General features: G+C 47.6%; 1 protein-coding gene across 2 annotated transcripts in view; it reads right to left on the reverse strand.

Annotated features, from left to right (window-relative positions):
- TSKU (tsukushi, small leucine rich proteoglycan) overlaps positions 1 to 12,071 on the reverse strand; it is a 33,077-nt gene extending 21,006 nt beyond the window's left edge. The window contains exon 1 of one of the 2 annotated variants that reach the window (XM_035115993.3): positions 11,466 to 12,071. The gene's annotated coding sequence lies outside the window, so the exon portion shown is untranslated. Of the gene's footprint in view, positions 1 to 10,811; positions 11,387 to 11,465 lie in introns of those variants that run through there. The other variant, XM_088668451.1, reaches the window with a different exon arrangement.
- Positions 12,072 to 12,566: the final 495 nt, after the last annotated feature.

Consider the following 12,566-nt stretch of genomic DNA (forward strand, 5'->3'; position numbering starts at 1 on the left):
AGTTGCTGGAAACCGCTAGAGGGGAGAGTTGCTCCTGTGCTCGGGTCCTGCTTGTCCGTTTCCCAAAGGCATCTGGTCAGCCTCTGTGAGAACAGGACGCTGGACTAGGTGGGCCATTGGCCTGATCCAGCAGACTCTTCTAAAGTAGAAGCAGCAGGTTCCCAGGGGATGAAGGCATTCCTTGGAAGCTTATCCAGAGGTGACGTTAATGAGAAACCTTGGGGACAGGCTGACCAGAAGACCAGTTGGCTCAGATTTTTTTTAAAATTGCCACCTTCAAATTGTCACTTTAATTGACGTGACACTACTGCCACTGTATTGTATGCTTGTGAACCACCTATAAACACCATCTCCAACTCCTTGAAAGATTCCATCAACGGTGTCTCCGAAACTTTTTACACATCACTTGAGAAGACAGGCCAACTAATGCCAGCGTACTGGAAGAAGCAAAGATCACCCGTGTCAAGGCAATGATTCTTCAACATCTACTTCGTTGGACTGGACATCTTGTGCGGATGCCTGATTATCGTCTTCCAAAGCAACTACTCTAATCCGAACTTAAAAATGGAAAGCGTAATGCTGGTGGTCAACAAAAGAGGTTTAAAGACTGTCTCAAGGCAAATCTATATAAAAAAAATGTAGTATAAACACCGACAACTGGGAAACACTGGCCTGTGTGAGCTCCAATTGGAGAACAGCCTTTACCAAAGGTGTTTGAAGACACTCGAACTCAGGATGCAAGGGAGAAACGTGCTAAGAGGAAGGCACGCTTGGCAAATCCACACCGTGATCAACTCCCGCCCGGAAACCTATGTCCCCACTGTGGAAGGACGTGTGGATCCAGAATTGGCCTCCAGAGTCACCTACGGACTCACTGTTAAGACCGCGTTCATGAAAGACAATCTTACTCGCCTATGAGTGATCACCAAAGTGAGAAGACTGCCACTGTCGTGCTTTGTATCATTTTAAAGTGCTATTTGATGCTTGAATTTGGATTTCTTTTCCTTTCCTTTCCTCCTTTGCAAGCCACTTTTATTGCAATCGCAAAAAATCGCTAACAGAAGCCACCTGGTGCAACCACACTTGGAAGACTCTTGAAAAGTTCGGATGGAGTCAGCTGGAAACGGCAGAGCTGGAAAAGGTTCAGAAATGGCCACCCAAAAATGATCAAGGTACAACTCTCCCTTTTTAAGTTGGGGAAAAGGAGGGTAAGATGGGGGGGACCATGACCGAGAGTGTATAAAATATTATGGTGCAGAGAATGTGGAGATTTCTTCCCCCTTGCACATAACAATGGATCTCAGGAGCATGCAATAATAATAAAAATGAACATTGGGTGATTCAGGCTAGCTAGATAGAAGGAGGGCACAGGCCATTGTTAATCTGCAGAATGTGCTTCACGGATAGCCACCAACTTAGGTGGTTTGAAAAGAGGATGAGACAGATTCGTTGAAGTTAAAGCCTTCCCTGCGGTGGCTGGAACAGGAGGACAGAGGCACAGAGATGTATGGAAAGAACAATCTCATTGTCTGGATAGGTCTCACTTCCTGGCTCACACTGAGAGGCTATTTTTAAATGTTCCCAGGGATGGAAGAGAGAGCTGCCCATAGGCACTAAAGAGGGTTAGTTAGAAAAAGTAAAGACTTTAATGCAGCTGAAACTGGTAATGTTTTTTTTGTCGCGCACACAAAAATCCCTAAATGTAGCGGCAGGAAGAAGAGCTCCTTCGGCAACACAGTTATTATTTACAGTGGTACCTTGGTTCTGAAACGCCTTGGTACTCAAACAACTTGGAACCCGAACGCTGCAAACCTGGAAGTAAGTGTTCCGGTTTGTGAACTTTTTTTCAGAAGCTGAACGTGCTCCATTTTGAGTGTCATGCTTCTGATTTGAGTGCTATGCTGAGGTCGGTCTGTTTTTGCTATTTATTTTGCGTTTTCGCAGCTCTTTTTTGTGACTGTGCTGGAAGAGCAGAGTTTGTAGCACCCTTATAGCTTACAGTAGCCCATAGCTACTTAAGTTACCCCAGAAAATCCTCCTCCCAGATCAAGCCGTTAGTTGCACGGAGAATCCTCCTGCAGGACTGGCTGTATTTTCAAAAAATGTCCGTCCCCCCAGCAAACTGATACTGTAATACTACAAGGCGTGAGCTATAACAGAGATATTTGGCTTTAATGCTTACTTTTCTTTTCTTTTCAGCCACCGGTGAACCAAGTAAACACTGCAACAAAACCATCACTCCCTCTTAACAGCAAACTCAGGTGTGAGTGCCGACAGAAAAGGAGCCGAAAGGGGGCCGCCTAAAAGTACAAGGGGAGTTTTCAGCAAGCTGAGGGCAGGGGAGGGGGAATACAGTGGTACCTCACAAGACGAATGCCCTGCAAGACGAATTTTTTGCAAGACAAATGCTGTTGGGAAGAGAGGGCTCTGTTTTGCATTTTTCCTGTTTAAATTCCTGCTATTTTTTACCTATGTCATTTTCAACTGTATTAATGCTGTATTCTTAGTTTTGGATTTTGATCTATGTGGAAATTGTTTTCCGTTTGGTTGTGTATTTTTTGATGTGGTTTATGTACTGTTTGTGACTTTTGTAATTGTGTTAATGCTGTATTGTTTTAATATTTGATTGGGAGCCGCCCAGAGTGGCTGGGGGGACTCGGCCAGATAATAAAATAAATAAAAATAATAAATTATTATTATTATTATTGACCAAAAGTGCACCTTAGGACACATCCATCCCTCCCCTGTGGCTGCGCATTTGCAAAGGAAGTTCAGCAGGGTGGGGCAGCCGGCCTTTCAAGGACGCTTATCCATCATCGTTGATCATCTCATTGCTCCCTGGAGAATTTTCCAAGGAGCATGCTATGCACAATCCCACAGTGAGCCAACACTACGACATTCATAGGCTAACTAATGCCAGTGTACTGGAAGAAGCAAAGATCACCCATGTCAAAACAATGATTCTTCAACATCAACTTCGTTGGACTGGTGTCACGTTGTGCGGATGCCTGATTATCATCTTCCAAAGCAACTATGGTTCTCTATTCCAAAATGGAAAGTGCAATGCTGGTGGTCAACAAAAGAGGTCCAAAGACTCTCTCAAGGCAAATCTTTAAAAATGTAGTATAAACACCAACAACCGGGAAACACTGGCCTGCAAGCGCTCCAATTGGAGAACAGCCTTTTCCAAAGGTGTCATGGGCTTTGAAGACACCCGAACTCAGGATGAAAGGGATAAACATGCTAAGAAGAAGGTAGGCTTGGCAAACCCTCACCATGATCAACTCTTGCCTGAAAACCCATGTCCCCACTGTGGAAGGACGTGTGGAGCCAGAATTGGCCTCCACAATCACTTACAGACTCACTGTTTAAACAGTGTTTATGGAAGACAATCTTACTCGGCTACAAGGGATCACCAAAGAAGAAGACAACATTCATGAATGGGGAACCTGCCTCTCCCCAAGTTGTCCTGGAAGGAGAAGGGACAACAGAGTTATTATTATTCTACTAGACCAAGGAAGACGGGCTCCAACTTAGTCTGATGCATATCTTATGATAATTCTCTTGTTAGTTGTGCTGTTTTAAATGTGCATTTTATCTTTGACTTCACTTAGCAATGTTTTGTTTTCTGAGATGTTTAAGATTTTTAACTTTGTAGAGTGTGTATTCTGTAGTTGACCTCCTTTGTAATGTTTTATTTCGAAATCTTTGGGATACTATATTAGTGTTTTTATTGTTTTAGTTAATCATGTTGCTTTGACTGTATACTCTAAAATTTGATTTACATCAGATTGTTTTATTGCTGCTTTAATGTTCCGTAAACCGCTTTGAGGTTTTTATTAAAAATATAAAGCAGTAAATAAAATATCCTCAGTTGCCACAAGGAGAACAGGGTGGAGGGACGTTCGCCAAGGGTCCCGACTCCCAAGAGATGCTCCCTGGCAAGCAACATTACAGCCTCAAGGATGACAGACAAATACATGCTTCTCTCCAAATGCCTGGGAAAATAAGTAACAGTCTGTTTTGGGGTGGTCTGTTGTTTGGATGGGTGCGGGGGTTATTTTAGGCTGCTGTTCGTTTATTTTCATTCATTTCCTCAATTTCATACACCACTTGATTGCAAAGAAACCTGGAAGCGGTTTGCAAGAAGAAACACGAAAGAATAAAATTGTCAGTAAGACTTTAGGAAAGTTGAAATAACAATAAACTACAAACAGATTAAAACTCGCACCAACTTTCTAAATATCTGGGTTGGCTTGTCTTAAGCAAAAATGCTTTTAGCGGGCGGGCTATACATGCTAATAGTAACACCTTGAACGTGGCCCTCATTGCCTTTTCAGTATAATTGCTTTAATGCATTTCTGATTTATATATTTTGTTCTGCCTGTTCTTGTTCCCGTTATAGTCTTTCCTGGACTCCTTCAGACCATGCAGAAGTGATGCATAGATTGGATGGGAAGGGGCTCTACATGAGTGGTGGTATTGCACCTCTATGCAAAATTTGTGTTGCTTCTTCTATTAAGACTAATGCAGACCAAAGCTGTGTACACATTTATATACCTTTCAACCACATCTGAACAGGCCCGGCTTGCCCATTGGCTCTAGTGGCGCATTGCACCTGGGCGCTCAGGAGGCGCTGAGGGGCGCCCCAGCAAGTGGGGGAGCTGCACAGCGGCCTCCCTTTCCCCTCCGCCAGCCACGCCGCTCAGCGGAGAGCAGGGAGGTAAGCGAGCAGAGCAGGGGCACTAGGACCCTGCTCCGCTCTGCAGGGTCATCCCTCACCCCGGCGCTGCGTTTCATTGGTAGAGGCGCCGCCACATGGCAGCAGCTCTACCAATGAAACGCATTGCCAGGGTTGGCGGGAAGGCTGTCAAACTTCCGAGCCCAGGAGCCGCTCGGCCTCTGAGGCACCCCGGCTGCTCCTGCAAAGAAGGCCGCTTCCTTGCTCCGGGCCCGGCGGCGGCAGGGCGGCCCTCCCTCCTCGGGTCCCGCCCCGCGCTCCTCTGATGCGGCGGGGCCGACGGTCTCGGGTGTCCCGAGTGGGAGGGCCTCCGGCTTTGGCGATGGCCCTGGTGGCAGCGAAGGGGCGCTGGGCTGGCAACGGGGCCTGCCGGACTCGGAGCTCAGCAAGGCAGGCGGAGTCGCGCTCCCCTTGCAGCAGCCTCTTGAGCTCGCCCGGCAGCTCCTCCGCAGGCCCGTGTACAACAAGCCTCCGCTGGGCAGGGAGCCGGGAGCCGTGCAGGCCGGAGGGGAAGGGGGGGGGGCAAAATTTTTATTTGCGCCAGGTACCCTTAAGACGGACCTGCATCTGAAGTATGTTTTCACCTCAAAGAATTCTGGGTAATGTAGTTTGTTAACAGCTGCTGGGATCTCTTAACCCTGAGAGGGCTAAATAACATTGCCCAGAACTCTTCGAGGGAAAGAATGTGGATTAAAGGTATGCAGAACCTGATTTCGGTTTCTGAATCAGCAGAATAAGTCTTCCGTCTGTTTATTTTTTTTAAAAAAAATACCCCCCCCCAAAAAAAACCAAACACACAATGGTTCAGAGTCAATTCATCTGTCTCGGACTTCCTTTTGACTAAGGCATGACTAATAAACCTTTCCTCATTTTCTTGCCGGAGGTTTTCTTTAAATATGACAATTACCGGTATTATTATTTTTCTTGCCGAGGCATGAATTCTCTCCATGCTGGAAATCTAGGCCTTGACTCGCCTACATGCATAGGATCACAGAACTGTAGAGTTGCTGGGTACCACTGAGGGTCAGATCTAGTCCAGCCCCTTGCAATAGGATTGCATTCTTAAGGCAGGGGGCACCCATATTAGCACCCGTGGGCACAACTTTTTCAGGTCGACTTCTTCCCCCGTCTACCGCCACAGAAACTGGAGCGGCACCCTCGTCACCCGCTGCTAGCTGCCCACCCAGACATTTGACTAGCTCCCATCATCTGCTACCACAAAAGCGCCTCAAAGCGACTTGCAATGCAAAACAAGAAATAGCAACAAATATCACCATATGCAGGAACAAGGATGAAACCAGAACCTAAAAAGTGCAAGCGTAAATAGTCACAAAAAGACATACCCAACTCACGCCACCAAAAGCATGAGAGGCCATACACATATCCAATAACCCTCCAAGTTGAGGGTAAATAAGTCCTGGGTAAACAAAAACGGCTTTGCCTGGTGCCTAAACATAGGCAATGACTCTGCCAGGTGGGCCTCCCTGAGGAGAATATTTCACAAATGGGGAGCCACCACTGAGGCGGCCCAGCTGGCCCATCCTAGCAAAGCCACCCACCTTGAAGGACATGCCATGCTATTTTCTCACTTGATACCTATGCATGTTCATCTTCCTTTGCCTGTTTTTATGTTTTTATGTTCTTTCTATACTGTGTTAGTTTTATGATGTTAGCCGCCCTGAGCCTGGCTCCGGCTGGGGTACAAATAAATAATAATAATAATAATAATAATAATAATAATAATAATAATTTTTATTATGATTATTATTCCTCATTCCCCATTGTCAATTTCAGATTGTAGCTTCCTTGAGAGCAGGGAACCCACCTCTCCTGTACAATACAGCAAGGCACCACAGGCAGTGAATCAGAGAATCGTAGAGTTAGAAGGGATCCCAGGGGTCATCTAGTCCAACCCCCTGCAATGCAGGAGTCTCAGCTGAAGCATCCATGACAGATGGCCATCCAAGCCTTGGCTTAAAAACCTCCAAGGAATGTGGCGTGTAAAAAAAAACACCCCAAAACAATGATCTCTTCTTACATCAAAGACAGGATATTCTAAAACTCAGAGCGATTCCTGCTTTCTTCGTTTGCGCAGACACTTAAGCATTGCACCCAAACCCAGCCAAGATCTCTATTTTTACGTTCTGGAATTTCAATCCAGACAGGGCAATTGACATGTCTGGGCTTATCTCCCAAGAGCAAACCTTTTAACCTCTCTCAAGCTTTGTGTTCAGAGAAGGGGGTTCTCCCTCCCTCAATTCAGGAATCCCTTTAATCCTGTCATAACTTACTAGGGAAGTTTTTACAGCAGAGGTCCCAGAAACAGCCTCCTACTCACTTTCACAACCTTTTCCCGATAATTTGGCCTGTTTGGGGGACGGGGAGGGGGGGGGGAGAAGGAGAAGAGAGAGAGAGAGAGAGAGAGAGAGAGAGAGAGAGAGGAGGGTGAACTGCAAGGTGGAGGATTGCTATGGGTGGGTGGGGGGTCATGAAAACAGAGAAGGGGGCAATGTTTGAAATCAAAGGCTGGGCATTGGAGGCAGGCACCAGAACGCCAGCCGCCGATCATATTACTTGCAGCCACCGTGGCAATTGCTAGCACATATCCAGGAAGAGGAGAAACCCAGACCAGAAAGTGGAGAGGGAACCAAAGAAAAGGAGCAGTTCAAAATATAGAAATACAGTGGTACCTTGGTTTACAAACACAATTGGTTCCGGCAGTCTGTACTTAACCTGAAGCGTACTTAACCTGAAGCGAACTTTCCCATTGACAGTAATGGAAAGTGGATTAATCCGTTCCAGACGGTCCGTGGAGTACTTAAACTGAAAATACTCAAACCGAGGCGTACTTAAACCGAGGTATGACTGTACCTCGGTTCTCAGACTTAATCCGTTCCGGAAATCTGTTCCAAAACCAAAGCGTTCCAAAACCAAGGCGTGCTTTTCCATAGAAAGTAATGCAAAATGGATTAATCCGTTGCATACTTTTAAAAACAACCCCCAAAACAGCAATTTAACATGAATTGTACTATCTAACGAGACCATTGATCCATAAAATGAAAGCAATAAAGAATGTACTGCAGTCACACAATCGTCAATCAGGAGCTGAACTGGGTTCCACACAGTCACAAAAAAAAGCCGCAAAAACAGAAATGCAAAATAAATACAGTGGTACCTCGGGTTAAGAACTTAATTCGTTCCGGAGGTCCGTTCTTAACCTGAAACTGTTCTTAACCTGAAGCACCACTTTAGCTAATGGGGCCTCCTGCTGCCGCCGCGCCGGCACAGCACAATTTCTGTTCTCATCCTGAAGCAAAGTTCTTAACCCGAGGTACTATTTCTGGGTTAGCGGACTTTGTAACCTGAAGCGTTTGTAACCGGTGGTACCACTGTAGCAAAAACAGACAGACCTCAGCGTAACAATCGGAAGTGTGGCACTCAAATCGGAAGCGTAACACTCAAAACGGAATTAAAAAATTCCTTCCAGCAGCACCTTAGAGACCAACTAAGTTTGTCATAGGTATGAGCTTTCGTGTGCACGCACACTTCTTCAGATACACTGAAGCAGAAGTCCCCAGACCCGGTGTGTATATATAGTCAGATGGTGGGGGGGGAGGGAGTGGGTGATTGCCAGACTGATAGCTGTTGATGACCATTAACGACTGCAAATGGTCTAAAAGCAAGGGGTGAGAATTCCTTCCAGCTTTATCATGTATAATGAGATAAGAATCCAGTGTCTTTATTCAATCCAGGTCTCTCCCTGGTTTTAAGCTTAGTAATAAGTTGCAGTTCAGCTACTTCTCTTTCCAGACGGACCCAAAACGGAGCATGTTTGGCTTCCGAAAAAGGTTTGTAAACTGGAACACTTACGTCTGGGTTTGTAAGCTGCTTGAGTACCAAGGCATTTGAGAACCAAGGTGCCACTGTATAGCAGATTTCATTTGCCAGGGGGAAGGAAAGTTTCCTCACCCTGCTGAATGCCCTTTAAGGCTTGACAGGAGGCAAAACCTCCTCTCTAATGGAGAACAAAGGTGTCATGGGCTTTGAAGACACTCAAACTCAGGACGAAAGGGAGAAACGCGCTAAGAGGAAGGCACGCTTGGCAAACCTTCACCGTGATCAACTCTGGCCGAGAAACCTATGTCCCCACTGTGGAAGGACGTGTGGATCCAGAATTGGCCTCCACAGCCACTTACGGACTCACTGCTAAAACCCTGTTTTGGAAGACGATCTTGCTCGGCTACGAAGGATCGCCAGAGAAGAAAGAAATTGGTTCCCATTTCCGAAACCCAGGATCTTAAGGTAGGGCTGGGAAGAACAGCTGTCTGAAGCTCAGGAGACCCACTGGTGTCTGACGCTGTGGAAGGCAGATTCTTACGAGCTTCTGTTTTTGGAGTACCTGCTTGGCATATAGAAGGCACCAGGTTCAATTGCTGGCACTTCCAGGTAGGGATGGGAACTGCCCCATCTGAAACACTGAAGGGAGCTCCTTCCAATCAATGTAGACCCGCTTCCAGATGGTTTGCAGAATCAAAGAATTGTAGAGTTGGAAGGGACCCTGAGGGTCATCCAGCCCAACCCCCTACAATGCAGGGATAGGCTGTTGTCCTGTATGGGAATCAAACCTGCAAGGTTGCCATTATCAGCGCCACGCTCTCACAAGCTGAGCTCTCCAGGCTGTTAGTCTGAAACATCTGGAGCAGGGGTGGCCAACTCCGAAGAGACTGCGATCTACTCACAGAGTTAAAAACTGGCAGTGATCTGCCCCCTTTTGGGGTGTTCAGGTTAAAGTTGTTTAGGGAGGAGGAAAGCCCTGCTTTTTTAGGGGTTCAGGTCAAAGTTGTTGAGCTTTTCTGAGGTGGGAAGAAAGCCCTGTTTTGGGGGTGAAGGGCTAAAATGTTGAGCATTTTTAGGGGAGCCAAAGTTGTTGAGCTTCTTTGGAAGGAGCCAGTGATCTACCAATGATCTACCACAGACGTCCAGTAATCTACTGGTAGATCACAATCTACCTGTTGGACGTGCCTGATCTGGAGGGAGCCAGGCTAGTGAAAGATGGACAACACCAAACTCAGTGCTTCTAAGCTTGGAGAGGCCATTTTCAAATGCTCACCCCACTTATTTGTTTTTTTTAAAAAAGGAAGCAGAAACACGTGGGGGTGAATGTTCCAGGTGAGCCTGCACCTTGCGCAGAAACTTGCAAGTAGGGAGCATCCAAAAACATGAATTCCGACCTCCAGCGGTATAGTCCTTTCCCCATTTCAGAACTATACCACCTTATTCTACCACCCACATGTCTCTATCCCTCACAGCTACGGTACATGACTGAAGTGACCCTGCTGACAGGCACGTGCGTTTCGAAGTTCTGTTCCTGGTCCGTTCACATGTGCAAGCCATCGCTGGGTGCATGTAGACCAACAGGCCAGAATGTGTACATGCAAACACACATTTGCCCCTTGGTTTCCATGTCCCGTTTGACTTGTACACTTCAAATGTCTTAAGTATGTAACTACCCAAACACCTAAGGAATCAGCCCTAAGGAATCCAATGAATTCGTTCCACACACTAACACGTGTTAGTGGCATCCAAGGCTACACACACACCAGCAAGGCAATTTAATAATAATAATAATAATAATAATAATAATTTATTTATACCCCGCCCATCTGGCTGGGTTTCCCCAGCCACTCTGGGCGGCTTCCAACAGAAAAATAAAACACAGTAATCTATTAAACATTAAAAGCCTCCCTGAACAGGGCTGCCTTCAGATGTCTTCTAAAAGTCTGGTAGTTGTTTTCCTCTTTGACATCTCTTGGGAGGGCGTTCCACAGGGCAGGTGCCACCACCGAGAAGGCCCTCTGCCTAGTTCCCTGCAACTTGGCTTCTCGCAACGAGGGAACCGCCAGAAGGCCCTCGGTGCTTCTTCGCAATTAAATGTTTTAAGCTCCTCACTCAGCTGGCAAGAAAGCAGTTTCATTTGAAAGCATCCTTTCTTAAGCCAGAGCTTTGCAAAAGTCCTGGAAAATAATGACTGCCTTTGATTTCAGGAAGGGAAAACAGACATACAACACACCTCTCTTGAACAGACCGGCTTCAAGGGCGTCCCTCGGTTTTGATCAGCTCACTCCATCGCAGTTTCTTTGGAAACCGACCCTTTAAGTTTCAAAGCACGTGTACGTGTGTGTGTGTGTGTGTGTGTGTGTGTACGCTTGTTCCACCCGCAGGGACAGAAATGGGTGCTTTAAAAATCCACCCCAAGAAAGACACCTCTCTCTCCAACGGATGGATGAGTAGAAAACAAACCAGGTATCCAACGTGGTAGTTTAGCATCGATTAAAATAAAAAAAACGAATGGATGAATGAAAGGAGGGAAGATGCAGGACATCAGAACGTCTGAATGCGCCCATGAAGGAGGATGTGGCGAGCCTGCCTTCCCGTCAGGGGAAACGAGCTCCGGGGAAAACACGGCGCAACTTTCATAAAGCTCACCTTTGTCTGCCTTTTTCTCCAGCTCTTGCAACCTGGAAAGAGTCCCTCCCCGCGCCTGCTCTCCCCAAACGATGCGAATCCCAATTCGCATTCACGCCCGCCCTTTTCCAAGTTCGGGTCTCCGGCAGAGCAAGGCAGCGCCGACCCCCCACCCCACCCCTTCTCTCACGAAAAGACTTCCAAAAGAGGGTTGCCAAAATCAGAAAGTTTTGCAAGAAGAGCACAGACCGCCGCTCACCTTCCTTTTTGTGTTTTTGGCTTCGGAGACTTGAAATGGAGGAGAGGCTTCCCTGCTTCCGTCTCCTCCTCGGCAGCCAGCTCCTCGCCAGCAGAGGTGGGAGCCGACCCGGGGCTCGGAAGAAGCAATTAAAAAAGAAAAGAAAAACACAACCAAACCGGCAGTGGAGCAAGAAGGGGTGGGGTGGGGGGTGGGAAGCGAGGCTTGCAATGGAATCCACAAGGAAAGCAGCTTTCAGAAGTAGCCGAAGCAGCTGCCGCCTCCACGGCCACCGCTTTGCAAATCGCGGCTGCTCGGCTTGTCTCTTTTTGTGGAAGTCTCCAGCGGGCAAACTGGATCTCTTTTCTCCGCACACACACACACAAAACACACCCCTCCTGGATCAGCCTTTCACCTCTGCTCCATGCAATCCCTCCTCCTCCTCCTCCTCTTCTTCTTCCCCCTTCAATGCACTAATCCCTCCTTCTTTCCCCGCATCTCCTCCTCTCCGGCGGCCAGGCGGGCGCGCGCTCTGTGCGAGCATGTGCCGGCTGCCTCCCCAAAGGCACCAGCTGAACAGCGGCGGCTGCTGCAGCTCCTCTTCCCAGTCTTCCCCGGCCGGGGAGCGTCTCCAAAGTGCACAGCTCCGCCCCGCGCGCCCAACCAAGGCGGCACGCCAGCTGCCCGGGCTCCGGGCTTGGGGAGGGCGCGCACTTGTGCTGCTGCTGCGCGCGCGCGGAGACAAGAGGCGCTCAGGGATCGTCTCTCTTGTGCGTGCACAACTTTGCAGGCGGCGGTCACCTCTCCCTGGGTGGGTGGGGGGGGAGAGGCATGGCATGAGCGTAGCCAAGGGGGGTGTAAGGGGGCAACTGTCCCCTATTATCCTCAGTGGGTTTTTTCCTTAACAAATGTTTAGGGGTACTCTCATTTTTCCTACTCCTATTGAAATACTGCCCCTCGATGAGGCCAGACTTAGATTCACGAAATGTTTAGGGGTTCGTGTACCCCTGTGCGTACCCCCAGAAAAAAGCACTGATATTCCTCAAAGAATTGGAAAGCATTTAAAAATAATTAATTAACGGAGGTTCTGCTCCCCCCCTCCAGCAGAAGCCTGCCCCCATC

This window comes from Zootoca vivipara, chromosome 4, assembly GCF_965207765.1.
Source record: "Zootoca vivipara chromosome 4, rZooViv2.hap1.1, whole genome shotgun sequence".
Taxonomy (NCBI): Eukaryota; Metazoa; Chordata; class Lepidosauria; order Squamata; family Lacertidae; genus Zootoca; species Zootoca vivipara.